This window comes from Protomyctophum parallelum (genome assembly GCF_964188405.1).
Source record: "Protomyctophum parallelum genome assembly, chromosome: 2".
Taxonomy (NCBI): Eukaryota; Metazoa; Chordata; class Actinopteri; order Myctophiformes; family Myctophidae; genus Protomyctophum; species Protomyctophum parallelum.
Window position 1 is genome coordinate 23,727,139 of NC_139699.1, and position 18,489 is coordinate 23,745,627.

Sequence of the window (18,489 nt, forward strand, 5' to 3'; positions counted from 1 at the left end):
TTACCCATACTCTAGTGTCTGTGAATACACTCGATTCCCCCTCCCCTCCTGTTTCTACATGGTTTCTCCCGAGGAAGCTTTGTGGGGGGAGTCTCTTGATCGCTTTGGCAGTTTGAGTTCCCCCCCCCAGGCCCCACTGCGCCTTGCGATCGCCTTGCACCGCTCACTCATTCTCGGAAAAAGATATAACGCAGTCGTGTCGATTTGCCCTCTGCCAGTATATAAACCAAGAATAATCTTCAACGATCGCCATTTCATAACGTTTTCAACACGCACACGGCACACGCCATGATCAACTAACTGCCTGGCTACGTCTTCAGTCTTCACCAGCCATCGCTATCCGTTGTGTGTATCGCCATCGCGTCTTCACTTTGTTTGTTTGGGCAAGAAGCACGATCAGCGATGGAAAAGAGCTTTATATCCACGGCAGATAAGTAATGACGTATTATCGAAGGACCGCCATGATCAACTTACTGCCTACGTCTTCGTCAGCCAATGCAGCCATCATCGCTATCCGTTGTGTGATTGTGGATGTAGGGCAGGCTATATCCACGGTATCGAGAGAGACGCCCGGCTGTGATATAGGTCTTATCACTGCAATTATAATGAATAAAAAGGCTACAATCACACAACGGATAGCGATGGCTGCATTGGCTGGTGACAACGTAGCCTCGGTCCCAGGCAGTTAGTTGATCATGGCGGTCCCTCGATAATACGTCATTACTTATCTGCCGTGGATAAAACTCTTTTCCATCGCTGATCTCTGCTTCTTTGCCCAAACAAAGTGAAGATAGCGTTGTCCAACAAAGCAGCCAGTTATTTGATCATCTCTCTCTCCTGTGCTTCTTTCCTCAAACATGTCCAGACATGTCAACCTCAACCACTAAACTCACCGATCCAGTAACGCATCTCACCGTTATACTATCGTTCTGAAGGCAGATATAAAAATAAACATAAATAAATTATTGTCATATACATACTACACACTGAATGAAAGCCCTAATTGTCTACTTTTAGGAGGAAAACAAATACATAATATTGATCCCATGTACAGTTTGTCAGGCTATTGAATGAAAATCACACCCCTGTGAAGTGAGCAGTGCAATGTTGCGCAACATTGCACTGCTCACTTCACAGGGGTGTGATTTTCATTATTATTACAGTAGAAGTATTTTTCTTATGAAAGCAGAGAGTCTTCTGTTTCATACGGTATATAGTATGTACATTTCGCTATAGGCCTTATTTTGTGAATAATAGTTCTTCTGGTCCATGCATTTTCTGAAATCCTCTCTGGTGGGCGCAAGCTGCATTCAATAGCCAATTACTGACAAACTATACATGGGACCATGTGTATTTGTTTTCCTCCTAAAAGTAGACATTCAGGGCTTTCATTCAGTGTGTAGTATGTATATGATATTATTTGTGTTCATTTTTATATCTGTCTGTCAATGTCTGTCAACTTCAACCTTCCATATCTCTGCTGTTTTTTCAAGCGAGCAGCGTGCCTTCAAAAGCAGGTTTTAGAAAAAGGTCAATATCTCCAGAATGGAAGATGGTAGAATCATAATTTTTTTTTTAAATTGAAGTGGACATGTTTGGCCTACTTTTTATTTATGCGATGTGATTCTAGCTATAAGAGGCCCCTCGCTGTGGGCCCCTAAAAAGTTCAAAAGTCCAATGTTAATCGCTTAGCACCAGCAAGCCTGAGCAAATAGAAAACTCTAGCATACAATGTGTTAATACATCAAGGAAGGCAATTATGTTTCTGCACTATCAAAAGTAATGCTACTTTTGCAATGCAGTTAAATGAAAAATGTTTGTTTAAAATATCGTGAAAATTCGTATCGTGAAGCTCATATTGTGATACGAATCGTATCGTGAGTTGAGTGAATCGTTACATGCCTATAGTACATGCGCACTCACGTACACACACACACACACACACACACACACACACACACACACACACACACACACACACACACACACACACACACACACACACACACACACACACACACACACACACACACGTGCACACACATGTCACATGATTCACACACCTCTCAAACACCTACTGTATTATATAAACACATCCCACACACACAGAGACACCTGACATTAAAGACTGCCCACACAAGCTACTTAAGTTTTCACACACATACGTAAATATATGCTAGGGCATAGCAGTTGATTCTGTGAAAAAAAAAAGAATATATATTTATATAACATATTCTTTGTTTTGTGGTTTTCAACAAAATATATTATATTAAAAAAATCACAGAATAAAATGTATGTTCACGATTCACCAGGAGCCTGGATGGCTTGGTTCTATAGGCTTAAAATAATTTATATTGTCAGGAAGTATATTACTTAATCCACAACTGGTAGATAGATCTAATAGTGTTGCCAAAATTTGCATGAGAAACAAGCAACCAGGTCTAGGAAAACAAACAAGACCCCATACAGAACCAATTATTTGCAAGCGACTTTACAGAAAAACAAGCTCAAAGTCGCTTATGATAAGCAGACATGGCAACACTGGACGCTAGTGGAACCTTAGCCACCCACTCCTGACTCTGAGAAGATTTAGCATCACATTATGTAAAGTCCCTGTTCTCCTGGGTGTTGTGGTGATTTATGAGTAGACTAATGCTGGCTGCCTACTCTTAAAACCAGCATCCTACACATTAAATCATAACACCACCGGAGACAACATTATAAAGGAATCCCACAGTGTGAAATCATCATTCTCGTATATCCCTGATTTATTGATTGTTTGTTTGTTTTCTTTGCCAAGCTAAACATTATCATAATCCCAGAGGCCAACATCACGTGCACATGTCCGAATTGGGCGAGTTGGGGTAGAGGGAAGACCCCGTGGCGCATGGCCGGGTGAGACTGATGCCTCGGGCATAATGAGCACCATGTACACTCAACATTGAGGGCCAGGCCTGGCCCAAACTTTTTTGGCCCAGGTACCCCTTGATGAGAAGATTTCTTTCCAGGTACCCCCTCATCCTCGCAACACTGATCATCATATTTGCAACCTTACATTTAGATGCCATTGAAACTATTTGTATTAAAACTTTTCAATCAAAGTCACAACACATTTTCACAACATTTATTTATGATGCTATCTTTTAGATGTAGACCTATTTGACAGTGCAGAAACATATTGCCTTCCTTGATGTCGCTGCTGTGCCGTTGCGTTTTTGACAGCTCCGTCAAATGTGACATTTTAGCCTATTTTTATCGTATTGATATACTTGATTTTAATCAGAGCTATTTAGATTTGTATTGTTTGATGGCCATACTTCACTGTGGTCGAAGACCAGCACCAACAATGACCGCGATCGCCTGCTATCCTGCGACGCCGGTACATCAACAAACAAACTCCTGCTGGACCTTTTCAACGCAGTGGGTCCCTATCGGGACCCGTGTGTGTAAGTACCGCTGGATCTCAACCCATCTGTTCCATCTATAACATCTCTAGCATCTGATCAACGCACTGGACTCCTATCGGAGTCCGGGTGTGTAAGTAGCCGCTTCTAGCTGTTGGCTAACATCCTAGTCCTGCGCTAACAACAACAACAACTTCCATTCCCTTTACCGTGTACTGGCAGCTATATCTTTCTCTCCATAGATGCCTCCACTCACCCGAGACCACTCCGAACTGGCCATCCTAAGGTCCGAACTCCAAACAATTGAGTCCCTCCTGGGTGATGTTCTCCGAAGGAAGTCTCTGGTCCAGTCCAGGCTGGACAGACTGGATCCAAGCGGACCCCGCTGTTCGAGTCCCATGCCGGGTCCAACTGTCACATTCCGCTGGCCAACTTCTTTTCCCCACTGGCTAGGTCTCAAGCTACCCCTGCGTTTACAGCTAGCTCCGAGCTAACGGCTGTGGCTAACGGGGTGCTAACTCCTGCTACGTTGGAGCCCTATAGCGCGAAGCCAGTGGTCCGACTCCCCCGCTCGCCAACTGACCATCAGCAACGGCCTCGCTCCAAGTCCAACAAACGCTCATGCCCTTCTACCCCAGTTAATACCGATAGTAAACGCTCTCGTCGAAGGACCCCCTCCCCTCCTGCTATCGATCATCTACTCACTACTAGCCCCCTGCTCTCTACCCCACCCCTACCCCCACTGCCCAATGAATTGCTCCTGGACACAGCTGCGGGCTATCATGACGTCACCAAGGGAATCCCACACTCGTCTGCTACTACGGTCGGCACCGTTAATGGGGGTTTCCCCAGCAACTTGCAGGACGCAGCTGTGGTGATCCGTGATGTCACCAATCCCATCATTATGGATGACATTATAGCAGATGCTGAATTGACAGTCACAGTGACTGAGACCACTACCCCCAATGCCCCGGTGGTCAATGCTAAGAACTGTCCCCTCTGGTCTAAACTCGCCATTGACAAAGGTGGATGCACGAACGATAGATCCCCAGAAATTAAATTTTTTGGTGATTCGTTGATCAGATCTGTTGTGATCCCGGGCGCCATTACGTACTGCCTTCCCGGTGGCAAAGTCAATGATCTCATTGAATTGGTCCCTGTCCTTGTAGACCACCACCCCACAGCACACATATTATTTTTCCACATTGGCTCGAATGATGTTTTGAATAGACATTCGGTCAAACTCATGGAGGACCTCGAATCACTTGCTATTACGGTACAGAGCCTAGGGAAAACCTGTGTTTTTTCCGGCCCCATCCCAGCCCCCTCAAAGAGTCCTGAACACTTCAGTAGGCTCTTGAGCCTTCATGAATGGCAAAAAGGCTTCTGTAGCAATAATGACATAGGCTTCGTCAGTAATTCTGATAGTTTCTGGACACGTAAACACCTGTACAAGCAAGATGGCTTACACCAGGGTTCCCCAATTAATTTTCCTCAAGGGCCATATTTTGACTAGCGTACCAGGCTGGGGGCCGAGTCTGCACGCGCGAGGTCGAGGTCTTGCCCTGAAAATTCATTTTCAGGGCAAGACCCTATTTGAAAAGGATGCCCAGTTTGACATGCATAGGCTACTGACCCCCATTTAATGCCATTTATATCTGGGACCCTTAAAATAAATAAATAAATAAAAATAAAAACATTATTTTTTTTGTAATTCTTTCATGGGCCACAAGGGGGCGCTCTGTGGGCCGCAAATGGCCCGCGGGCCGCCTATTGGGGAACCCTGGCTTACACCCTAGTCCTCAAGGCACGGAACTATTAATCACTCACTACATTAATTTCATTGCTTTTAGCTGTAAGTGATATGCACCCCAGCATGATCCCACCATAGCAACTTTGCACTCCACTGACTACAAGCATCTCCCTTTGGGTCATGCTGCCTCTATATACACCCCCTGCCCTCTGTCTATTCCTGTTCTTATTAGGCCCAGACAACCTTTACTCAATCTCATACCTCGTACAGTCACCCCATCTAGTTCAGTTAATTTCATCCCTCGCACAGTCACCCCATCAAATCTCATTCATATTCCCTGCAGACCCAAGACTCCTCCCACTAAATGTGATAACAAGCTTAACCTTGCCTTGTTTAACATCAGGTCACTAACAAATAAGTCCTCCTCTGTAAATGATATAATCTGTAAAGAGAAGCTAGATATAATCTTTCTAACAGAGACATGGCTTGGCTCGGATTGAGCTGTTCTCCTAGCGCCAGCTTGTCCCGCAAACTACAGTTTCATTCACTCTGTTCGTGAGGCTAAGAAAGGAGGTGGACTGGCAATCATTTTTTCAGACACATTCAAATTCAAGGCTCTGACCCTGGGCAGCTTTACATCTTTTGAATACCAGGCCACTATATTACTTGGTCAATCCTCTATGCCAATGATTAGCATTTATCGCCCGCCAAAATGCAGTAAAGCAATATTTCTAACAGAACTTTTATCTATCTGCTCCACTAACTATGACAGAACTCTTATCTCAGGTGATCTTAATCTGCACCTGGATGATGCTACAGATGCTGTGGCTATGGGCTTCTTAGAGCTATTGCACTCCTTTGAGTTTATCCAACATGTTGTTGGGCCTACACATAAACACGGGCACACTCTGGACCTGGTGATTTCTAGAGGGATGAACATCACTGTGGAAAGGACTATTGAAAGGCCTGAGCTATCAGACCACTATTTGCTGTGTTTTAATATGACTGTCTCTGATCTTGAGAAAAACATCACTGAATATACCATAACAAAGCGTTTTTTTAGCTCTTCTGCAGCCGACGAGTTCTCTCGTCATCTGGGCCCCCCCTTGCCCGATACTCCCCCAGTAAATGATATGGTTCAAATTTTTAATCTTAAACTAGAGTCAGCTCTTGATATAGTGGCTCCTTTGAAAACAAAAAAGAAACATAACACCAGAGTGACGCCCTGGTTAAATGAGCATACACGCTCACTGAAGCAAGAATGTCGTAGAGCTGAGCGAGCTTGGAGAAAAAATAAACTCACCACCCACCTAGAGATTCTTAAAAAGTCAACAGTCGCCTATAACAAAACCTTGCGTCTAGCAAGGCAGGCATATTTCTCTGGCATTATTAACGAGAACAAGAACAATGCCAGAGTCCTATTCTCTACCATTGATCGACTTTTAAACCCCCCCCAATCCTACAAGCAGTCATTCCCGGCCTCTAAAGCTAAGTGTAATGAGTTTGCATGCTTTTTTGATAACAAAATCTTTAACATTAGAGCTGATATTATGAATGGTGCTGCTGCTAGCGCAAACCTTCAAACAGCAGCTAATGGTCCCAGGGTAGATCTCTCCAGGGGGAGCCTATTATCGTTTTGCGCAATTGATGAAGACGAACTCCGCAAAACCATATCACAGATGACATCTTCCTCCTGTTCATTGGATACAATTCCCACCACCTTTCTCAAAGAGGTCTTAGACAGTGTGATTGGAGATATCCTAAAAATTGTAAACAGCTCTCTACAATCAGGCGTCTTCCCAGACTCGCTGAAGACTGCCGTAGTTAGGCCCCTACTCAAGAAACACAATCTTGATCCCTCTGTTTTGGGTAACTATCGACCCATTTCAAATCTACCCTTTCTGGGCAAGGTTTTAGAAAAATGCATCTCTCATCAACTGGATGTATTTCTACAGAACAATAATGTGCACAACAAATTACAATCTGGCTTTAGGAAAAATCACAGCACAGAAACAGCTCTTGTAAAAGTAATGGATGATCTTAGGGTGTCTGCTGACAAGAACCATGTATCCGTTCTCTTACTTCTAGATTTAACGGCTGCATTTGACACGATTGATCATTCAATTTTAATACAGTGTCTGGAGCACTGGACGGCCCTGTCCTGATTCTCCTCCTACCTATCAAACAGAAGTTACTTTGTCAATCTAGCCGAGTTTGACTCAGACAAACACGACATCATTTCTGGTGTCCCACAGGGCTCGATTCTTGGTCCTCTGCTGTTCTCCTTGTACATTCTGCCATTGGGCGAACTCATTACCAATCACGGAGTCAATTTTCATTTCTATGCTGATGATACCCAACTATATCTTTCTGTGGCCCCAGATGATCCCTGTGCTTTAAACCCGCTGTTGACCTGTCTGTCTAGCATCAAATGTTGGATGAGTGAGAACTTTCTCAAGCTAAATGAGGATAAGACAGAAGTTCTCATAATCGGTTCTAGCGAGCAGAAAGAATCAATAATAAGCAGACTTGGCAACCTGACTGTAGAAAGTAACAGTACAGTAAAGAACCTGGGGGTTATTATTGATTCTGAATTGAATTTTAATTCACACATTAATCATGTTACCAAGATTGCCTTTTTTCACCTTAGAAATATTGCACGAATCAGAGCGTATTTGTCCTTGGACGATGCAAAAACGCTAATCCACGCCTTTGTTTTTTCTCGGCTACTGCAATGCGCTCTTGTCAGGACTGCCTAAGAAAACAACTGACAGACTACAACTTGTCCAAAATGCAGCAGCTAGAGTTGTAACTAGAACTAAGATGAGAGAACATATTACTCCAGTTTTGGCATCACTGCACTGGCTTCCTGTTGTTTTTAGGATTGATTTTAAAATTATTTTACTTGTCTATAAAGCTCTCAATGGTCTCGCACCTCCGTACCTCCGTGACTGCCTACCTAGATATGTCCCTAGCCGCCCCCTCAGGTCCTCCAATGCTGGCCTACTTGAAGTGCCTAAAAGAATGTGCACAAAAAAGTATGGTGAGGCAGCTTTTTGCTTCTATGGCCCAACAGCCTGGAATAAACTTCCATTCGAGCTCAGACACACACCCTCTGTAGACATTTTTTAATCTCAACTCAAGACTCACCTCTTCACCCTTGCTTTTAGTTGAGTTTTTTTCTTTTTTTTTTTTTTTTTTTTTTTATAAACAACACAACACATTTTCACAACATTTATTTATGATGCTATCTTTTAGATGTAGACCTATTTGACAGTGCAGAAACATATTGCCTTCCTTGATGCATCAATTAAGCGTCAACGACCATCAGCTGGTCACAGTCACAGACACAGACGTTTACATGAAGGGTGATCATTCCGAATAAATACTTCAGAATAGAATACATCCAATGTAATGTTTTTTGCCGCGAGTTTACATGGGAAATGGTCATTCCGAATGAGTGTTTATATGGAGAAGTGATAGAAGACATGATACATGTTAATTCACGTGAAACTACGCCATCTGTTGGACACATAAAATATAGGCAGTTCATTCATTGTGACTGTAAAGTTGCCCGAACGGCCAAGGCTCCAAGAACAGTCAGTCATGCAGTTTAAGGGTCTTTATTTTCCCCCAAAACTCCTCCACCAATAGTCCAGACAATAGTTCAGTGCAATAATGCTCAATAGCACACGGTAGTACAGGCAACAAAATAAAGAAAGGACAAAGATAAATAAATACTTGGGCAACACTCCTTAACAAAACCCAAACAGGATTAGAGCTCCCTTCAGGCTGTACCCTGATCACACAAGGCCCTGTAGCTCTCCCTCAGGGATGTTATGTGTCAATGCCCACATCCAACTAACTAACCTCTCTGTCCCTGCAGCCTCCCTTAAATAGGAGTGGATCCTACCACAGGACACAGAATCAATTAGCACCATTTCTTCTCAATAAATACTTCCAATATAAATACTTCCATAAATAACAGCTTGAATACAAGTAACCTAAACATTCTAAATAATGTGTTACAATTAAAGTATAAACCAGAATGAACACTCAATGACAATTACTCCACGCATCAAGAGAAACACCCCTCTCCTGCATAGCACTTGGCCCCTTCCTCATCAAGGGAAATGCCACCAGCAGTGCAGGAGAGACAACTAACCAATCAGTGGTTACAATTTCAATAAAGGTTAAAACAATAGTCCTTGCCTGTTATAGGAAACAGTTTCATGTGTATATATATATAGGGCACGGGTTGCCCCGTGACATTTCCCCCCCCTTCAGATGACGCCTCCTGTGGCGTTCTGGAAAGGAAGTCTTCTGTAACTTCTGCACCTTTCCTGCGCAAGGTGGAAAGCCACATTGCCACGAACACACTTGAGCCTTGTGTTTGTGCCCAAAGTCATTCCACGCACCCGTTTTGGCTGAATTGGCTGCTCCTGGCATCTCTGCTGCTGCTGATCCTGCTGCCACTGCCGATCCCTCTCTGCCCCCAACCGGCCGCAATGCCCCAGCACGCCCCTTGGCTGTGCCCTGGCTGCCGCAATGTCCCTTGGAGCTGGTCGAGCTGGTGGTTGAGGTTGATGCATGATGAATGACCCAGGCCGCCTGGCCTGGTTGCCGAACTCGCCCCTCGGGAAGTGGTCGTGTCCATCCTGGGCTGGAAGCCTTCGCGACGGCCCCTCCCTGTGGCACCCTCTTCCTTCGATAGCTTGGCTTGCTGCTGGTGGTGATGGTTCTGGCGGCATCCTGACCTGTTCTCACTTTTCCGCTGCCACCACATGTAAAGTTGCCCGAACGGCCAAGGCTCCAAGAACAGTCAGTCATGCAGTTTAAGGGTCTTTATTTTCCCCCAAAACTCCTCCACCAATAGTCCAGACAATAGTTCAGTGCAATAATGCTCAATAGCACACGGTAGTACAGGCAACAAAATAAAGAAAGGACAAAGATAAATAAATACTTGGGCAACACTCCTTAACAAAACCCAAACAGGATTAGAGCTCCCTTCAGGCTGTACCCTGATCACACAAGGCCCTGTAGCTCTCCCTCAGGGATGTTATGTGTCAATGCCCACATCCAACTAACTAACCTCTCTGTCCCTGCAGCCTCCCTTAAATAGGAGTGGATCCTACCACAGGACACAGAATCAATTAGCACCATTTCTTCTCAATAAATACTTCCAATATAAATACTTCCATAAATAACAGCTTGAATACAAGTAACCTAAACATTCTAAATAATGTGTTACAATTAAAGTATAAACCAGAATGAACACTCAATGACAATTACTCCACGCATCAAGAGAAACACCCCTCTCCTGCATAGCACTTGGCCCCTTCCTCATCAAGGGAAATGCCACCAGCAGTGCAGGAGAGACAACTAACCAATCAGTGGTTACAATTTCAATAAAGGTTAAAACAATAGTCCTTGCCTGTTATAGGAAACAGTTTCATGTGTATATATATATAGGGCACGGGTTGCCCCGTGACAGTGACTTTCAGACGAAAGACGACACTTTGAAATCCCATCATTTCATTCCACAGTAGTTTTGAGGCTGCTGCTTGGATAGGGACGGACATACATATTGGCCTAGATTTTGAAGGTGCGTTTTACCTATGGTAATACATAAATTGGCCTCGCTCTGCGCACATTCGTATTATGAAAGGCATATCGGCCCGTGTTGAACGCACTCTGCCCGTGTTGAACGCACACACATTATGGCATACGGCGTTCCTGAATATTTTAGCATTGTGGGAGTGTCCATATGTTAATTATTTTCGCTTTGCGCAATTTGCTATTAAGCCCCTTGACCTAAAGACACTCAGCGCATAACGATTAGACGTGGGTCTGACCACCTCATAAACGCAACAAGCACTGTTTGATTTTACACTTGAGCGGCTCTGGGAGGCTGGTAGAGTGTTGCCATGTCTGTTTATTATAAGCGGCTTATTTTTCTGTAAAGTTGCTTGTAAATATTGGTAGTTGTACTATTTTGTGGTTGCTTTTCTTGTTTCTAAAGTGGTTATTTGGGCTTTTCTCCTAATGTTGTTTAAACCAGTGATCCTCACACAGCACATTCCCATGTCAAGGATCCCCAGATGAATGCATTTGCCCAACTAAGGACGGCTAATCCAAAAATTAAATAAAATAATTCCAAGATTACTTTTGAAAATAGCAGATCTATACCAGCTCACAATGCATCACATTCATTCATTAAAACTATGAACTCTGACTGCAGGGGGATATATATAATGATCATTATAACAATGTGCAAGAACATATTTAACATTATTTTAAAGGGGTGTCATTAAAAATTTATCTGGATATGGCAGACTCACTATCATGGCACTTCATTTAAAATACGTTACAGACCCCTGTTATATGCGCTTATTTTTATAGACCTATTTACTTGTTTCTATGAGACATGGCAACAGCCTCTGTCTTTTTTTTTTAATGTTGAGATTAGAAACGGCCATAATTCTTTCATTTCTCAACCTTAAAAATAAATAAAAACATCTCCATAATCCGTGGGGAGTTTGCTTTCATATGCTGTATCACACCTGATTCAAGTCTTCTTCAATAAAATGCTACGAGCGAACTCAGCGAAGACCATACCATCGGGGCCACAGCATTACGCAGCACGCATTCAACTCATTCCTTCGTCGTGACTTGAATGAAATAAAATATAATAAACGTTATTTTACTGGTGTTTTTCAATAGAAACAAATAAAGAGCGTGTGTAGGCTACTGTGTGCAAGTGCAACAGTGCATGCATGCACTAGGCTATATTTCTTCCGTGTCGGGATGGTGATTGAGCTCTTCAAGTTCACAGCCCGTTTGTCTTTCATAAAAAAACGTTGATATTAGCCTATAAACACTAATGGTTCTCTCATTTCTCAACCGTTTTATTAAATGTAAAAATCTCCATATTCCTTAGGAATCTTGCTTTCATTCGCTGTATGGTACATGGTTCTATCGTTATCGAATTAAACAATATCAAACGAACTTGCATGTTCGGGGGTTAGACGATTCTGGGAACATTACGCATGGATTGCCAATTTGCCAATATGCTGCTACATACTCGCAGTTCCATTCCGATCTGAAAGGTATAGGTGGGTCTGTTCTTTTGAGGCATAAAGGTGATAGCATGCAGTGCAATAGGAATAATTAACCCAAATGTGACAAAGTCATGTCATGTCTTCTATGGTGCCAGCCTGAAGAAATGTAATACCACGATCCCCAAAGTGCGCATTCCGTATGTGACATCAGCTGACTGGTAAATAGAATAGTACGGACATGTTGATTGGGTACGTCTCAAACACGCCTTAAACACACCCATGACTAATTCAAGGCCGTTTTGCGCACTCCGCGGGGTGTCAAAAGCGCTTCTTAACATGCCCAAAATTGCAATATGACATACCACACGCCCCCAGCTCATAAAACTGTAATATTATATGTAATATTGTTGTATTATGTATTATGTTTACCGTCTTTTTTTCCCCACCTGCTGCGGCTCCCCTTCTCCGCTGGGAAGGTGATCATCTCGTTTTTGTGTAGCCTACTTTATTATCTACAGCACGGCCAGGGCACGCAACACACTGATTATTATTGTATCGGGTCGCTCGTTATTTTTGAGAGAGAGAGAGAGAGAGAGAGAGTGTGAGAGAGAGACCGTTGAACACACACACACACACACACACACACACACACAAAATGCACGAAATAACGCGCTCTATGTGCAAACTCCTCGGCGCGCCTTGGATATGAGGCTTATGAGCGCCTTGGAGTTGGAGCGCAATGGAAATGAGCATGCTCAGAAAGACCAGAATGAATTTACATCCGAAGCAGTGTATACATGAGTTCAATTTTCTTTCAATCGCATTGAACATCGGAATGGTTTTTAGATTGCATCGAGCGTTTTCATTCGGATGTAATTTTTTGTAGATGTTTACATAACAACGTTTAATAGGATTGAACTTCTATTCGGAATGAAAAGGGGATTTAACTGCTCATGTAAACGTAGCCAGTCACACACTAACTGAAAGTGACTGCATGTAGTCTGTTTAATTTCTATCCAAAGGCCCTTGAATGATGGAATATGATTAAGGATTACTGTGATTATGGTAAACTCACATATCACACATAACATAATTCACTGGCAAAAAAACATTTTTGAAAAGAAAAATAATAATAATCTGAATTATTTCGTGGACCCCCTGACTATGCGTCACAGACCCCTGGGCTGTAATACCAGCGTTTAGTAGTAAGCATATAAAGTAGTAAGTATATTCGTTATTGTGCTCCTTCTACTGAATTACACATTCAGAAAATAATCTGGCGACCTCCCAAGGGGTCGCAACCCACAGGGTCTAGAACATGGTTTCCCAAACTTTTCTGCCATCGACTCTCGACCCCATCCTATACCACAGTACAGAGGTACGTGCACGTTCGGTGCGCATTTGTCCGTACATGAAATGTATTAACTAAGCGTTAAAATGTATTTGTAATATTTCTTACATTATATTTCACTCATTCTGTTGAATTCTATTCAGGTGTGTAAAATATTTTTGTTCACCTAAAATAATTTAGTCTAGAAGAGGGTTACGTGATTTTGGGTCACATTGTATCAGAACAATTTGAATCCACGGCAATGACGAAGCAATACCAAATAAAGTTGAGAGAATGTCTCATGCTATAAAGGTAGTAGTCAAAGGTTTCTTTGACTATGCATGCACCTCCTGGTACCACAGCACCTCAAAGGCCCTTAAAGCTAGGCTCCAGACTTCCCAAAACAAACAGGCTCCTAGTTGGCCTCACCCCCCGAACCCACCTCACCCCTGCCCACTTTGACAGGCCTGTTCTGTTCTTTGAATATATAGAAGTGTCTATTTGTACGTCTCTAAATGTTTTGATGAATTGAACAAGGTGGACCCTCTTGTAAACAAGTGTAATGCTTAATTGGGTCGTCCACTCACAGTTAACAGTCTTTGTATTGAGTTTGTGCTTGAAATGTACTGTAATTCTGCAAACTGTTAATAAATATTTCAATCAATCAATCAATCAAAAACAGAAACGAAAAAACAGAAACAGAGAACAAGCTCCTACTGACGGACAATGTCAATGTTGCATAAAAACTTTCGCTGTTTTCATAATTATTAAAGTTTCTCAAACATAACTTTCAAGTGTAGTTCATGGGGAAACCTTTATGGAAGAAGAGTTTTGCCTCACTGCATCTGCGTTGCGCAGTGCTGAATCAACATGGTGAGAGAGGTGTGGTGTCGGGTGAGACTGTGTTTATAAGATGACATAAACCAGCGGGTATATTATTCTGATTCACTTTTTCTTGCATACTAATTAAGAAGCAAGGTCAGGCTTGACGTTATTTGCATCCGGCACCGGCTATAATTTTAGAAGGTCTCACTTCGTTTTCTCACTGTGCAAAGTGTTGATTTTGTTCTCATGAAAAAAACAAATTACACACCCAAGAGCCGGAGGCTCTCATTATACAATAGAATTATACCTATGAATGTGCTCATAAAATCACCTGACATCTCTATTATAATAAGTTAATAACTGTCTGTGAGCAGGGCTGCCAACCTTTGTATTGTGTGCCACAATTTTTGTATTTTTCCAGTTTTTCATGTGTCTATGAGGTGACAGTACTTCATTAGACACCCTGGAGTCGTTTTTATGTGCAATGGTGTATTAACTTTGTATTTAGGGTTTCTTCCTGGAGGCTGAACCCTTGACAGTCAAACGGGCCAATGAAATAAACAGTAATATAGTGACAACACACTATCAGCCCCTCCCCTACCCCCTCCCCCTTTATCATACAAGTTAGGTGGATCACCACCCATCACCACCCACCAGGCAAACCAGGCATACTTAATGAACTGGTGGGCGTGTCCACATAAAAGCATGATTTTAACAAATACTGTACACTTTTTGGAAAAGGTTACTCCTTATATTATAATAATACCTGATGATCATGTTTTAGGGTGGGGAAAGAAAATCGTCAACCAACTCCTTGCAAATCAAGGAGTTGCATTGGTGTGGTTGACCTTAAAACGGTTTAGTTGCAAGGAGTTACAACTGGTGTGGTTTGGGCTTAAGACCCGGTCGGAGCTGTGCTGTGCTCTGGATGTTGATGATATTTATAATAACATCAGATTACGGTAAAACAACCTTTAATCTGGAATTCTCCTTCCATGCCCTAGTAGTTGATCAAACTACAGCGTCACACAAGTATCAAAAGTAGCGAGATCTACAAGTTTGGCATGAAGCAACACGTTTTGCTGTTAGCTCCTCCAATACGTGGCACCAATGCGTGGCAGCCAAGTATATCAGTTTGTTTAGGTCACTAAATTACGAGGTAAGACGCCATGTGGCGGATACAGTGGGCCCTTCACTTCACACTGTGATCTTTTTATTTGAATCCTGAAAAGTAACAGTTTTGGACACAATGAGGTTTTCACCCGACAGAGACGATATGTGTGAGATTGACTCCTGCCATATTGCCCTTGGGCAAGGCACTGGAATGTGCTGCTGCAAGGTCTTGGGGGGGGGGGGGGGGGGGGAGGCTGTCCCCTGCTAGATGGGAGGGGTCAAGCGATCAGAGGACAAATTCCATCTATGTGCAAATGTACCCAGGCAGGCACACAGGCAATTCACATTCCCAAAGCATCATATTTAGCTGGCTTTACTCAAGGTACCTTTCGTATCCTTAATGTTGACGTTGTGGGCACCTGCTTTCCATGTCAACCATGTTTAACACCAAAGGGACCAATCATACACTGTAGTCTCAGTCGGGTGGAAACCTCATATGTCCAAGTTAAAACTGTTACTTTTCAGGATTCAAATGCTGGCCGATGTAGATCTATATGTTACTTTTGATGCTTTTTGTGCGACGGCTGTAGTACGGTCAAAGTATGGCATTAAGTGACGGAGAAACACAAAAAGTTAGAAAAGGGAGATGAGAGGTTTCAGCCCGACAGCGAGGATTTGCTATTCATCAGTATACACACATTGAACGCTGCTGAGATGGCAGAAGCAGGCTTCACCAGGGCTCATCAATATGTCCGTACACGGACAAATGTCTCCGCGGCAAAGACTTGGTCTTGTCCGTGACAGATTTTAGATTTTCTTTTTTACACATAAATGTTCTAATTTTGATCTTAGGACCCAATATCAAGTCTCCAGGTTTTCTTCAGAATATGTATGACACTTATTTACTATGACGCACACTAGGAGTCCAACAAATGGTTCGTTCTCAAATATTTTATTTGCAAGGACCCGCTTAACTCTGAGGGCTGTATTTTGCGTGTCTTAAGTACCAGGTCTTATTACCTAACTTGAGTAAACTAAAGACTTGGAGGCGTGATCAATGCCATTTGGCTATTCTGAGTGGCCAAAGAGCATTGATCACGCCTCCAGGTCTTTGGATCACGCCTTGTGGTGCCGGGCCTGCATACATACATACTACATATACAGTAGCTACGCTGCACCACTCAACAAGTGACATGTCACACACTTTTCTTGTGTGCAACCAACCATACATTTATTAGCCACTTTAAACCTTGCCCTTTTTTGGGGCACGCATCTTAAGAAATGTGAAATTGTGAAATTATCTCTCTATTAAATAGCGGACCAAATTTTGGTCAGCCCGCTAGCCACTACACACACACACACACACACACACACACACACACACACACACACACACACACACACACACACACACACACACACACACACACACACACACACACACACACACACACAGTTTGTGTGCATGACATTAATATCCTTGTTTTAACGTGGAACAAATTTACACTTTCATCCACACACCACCACCTCTATAGAACACATCTACAATGTAAACCTCTCTCTCTCTCTCTCTCTCTCTCTCTCTCTCTGCTTATCTGCATTCTGCCACTGTCTTCCTGCTCCTATTAAAGTAACATGGTGTACGCTGGCGCAATAAGCTATAGACCTTTTTTTTCTTAAAGCTAAAGCATCGCCTCATTAATCTAGTGTAAGAGCTTACTTCACACCCTGCCGCGGCACCTGTCATGCTGGGCTGCTCGTACCGTAGTGCCACTTCAATTCTCCTGATATAATGGATGCATAATTCACATCAAAGTGGACTAGCTAAACTATATTGTTTTCAACTTTGAGCTATAGGGCTATAATGGGCTGTGTGCACACAGATTACTCTTCCTACTTCCAGGCCGCTTCCCTACTTCCTTCACAGGTGTTAACGATGATACTAATTAAGGATCTGTTCCACAGAAGTTATTTGGTCACTAGCTGAGTTTGACTCAGACAAACACGACATTGGTTCTGGTATTCCACAGGGCTCGATTATTGGTCCTCTGTTATTCTCCCTGTGCATACTGCCATTGGGAGAACTCATTACCAATCACGGAGTAAATTTTCATTTCTATGCTGATGATACCCAACTATATCTTTCTGTAGCTCCAGATGATCCCTGTGCTTTAGACCCGCTGTTGACCTGCCTGTCTAGCATTAAATGCTGGATGAGTGAGAACTTTCTCAAGCTAAATGAGGATAAGACAGAAGTTCTCATAATCGGTTCTAGTGAGCAGAAATAATCAATAATAAGCAGACGTGGCAACCTGACTGTAGGAAGTAACAGTACAGTAAAGAACTTGGGGGTCATTATTGATTCTGAATTGAATTTGAATGTTACCAAGATTGCCTTTTTTCACTTTAGAAATATTGCACTAATCAGAGCATATTTGTCATTGGACGATGCAAAAACGCTAATCTTTCATTTTTCTCGGCTTGATTACGGCAATGCACTTTTTTCTGGACTGCCTAAGAAAGACAGATTACAACTTGTCCAAAATGCAGCAGCCAGAGTTTTAACTAGAACTAAGATGAGAGAACATATTACTCCAGTTTTGGCTTCACTGCACTGGCTTCCGGTTGTTTTTAGGATTGATTTAAAAAAAAAGGCAACAAAAAAATACGGAGAAGCAGCTTTTTGCTTCTACGGGCCGACGGCATGGAACAAACTCCCACTGTACCTTCGACAGGCAGCCTCTGTAGACATTTTTAAAGCACAGCTCAAGACCCTCTTCTACACACTTGCTTTTAATTGATCTTTTATTTTGTTGTTATTCATGTCTTCACTGTATTGCATTACTGCTCTTGTTTTTAAATGTTTATGCCTTGCTTTTCTTTTTTTCTCCATTGCTCTGTAAAGCACTTTGCGCTGCATTTCATGTCATGAAAGGTGCTATACAAATAAAGTTTTATTATTATTATTATTTAAGTGTGCAGTCGTTCTCAACTCGAATTTCT